The sequence below is a fragment of the Phalaenopsis equestris genome, unplaced genomic scaffold (genome assembly GCF_001263595.1).
Source record: "Phalaenopsis equestris unplaced genomic scaffold, ASM126359v1 Scaffold000061, whole genome shotgun sequence".
Classification (NCBI taxonomy): domain Eukaryota; kingdom Viridiplantae; phylum Streptophyta; class Magnoliopsida; order Asparagales; family Orchidaceae; genus Phalaenopsis; species Phalaenopsis equestris.
In genome coordinates this window covers 1,746,291-1,746,872 of record NW_018164503.1, presented here as the reverse complement: position 1 = coordinate 1,746,872, position 582 = coordinate 1,746,291, and positions in this window count along the sequence as shown.

The following is a 582-nucleotide window of genomic DNA, read 5'->3' as shown; positions in this document are numbered from 1 at the left end:
TATTGGTTCACTTATATATGTTATGCTTTGCACAAGACCGGTGATTTCCCATGCAGTGGAAGTTATGAGCAGATACATGAGTGACCCAGGAATGGAACATTGGGAAGCTGTGAAGTGGATTTTGAAGTATCTAAAAGGCTCTTCAGAAACCTGCTTATGTTTCTCAGAAAATAGTTTAGAGGTACTGGGTTATATTGATGTTGATTTAGCTGGAGACATTGATATCAGGAGTATTACAGGGTATGTTTATACTCTTGGTGGAACTACAGTATCATGGGGCTTGATGCATGGTTTGTTGTGTATTACTTTTGTAAATATTTTTCAATAGTACAAAACACACACGATAACATTGATAATAAATATGCAATTCAATCCCAATAAAAATAACTTTATTAAAAATAATTTTATCTTTTAAAATATTTAAACTGTCAAACCCGTAATAATAACGAAAGTATATGTATCGCTCAAGGAATAAAGGGCTCTAATGGAAGTATCGATCCCACAGGGAGTTGGAAATTCTCTGCAACCCATGATTGATCAGGCTTCAGTAGAACTCTATCGATCTAATGCAGGGAATACGAA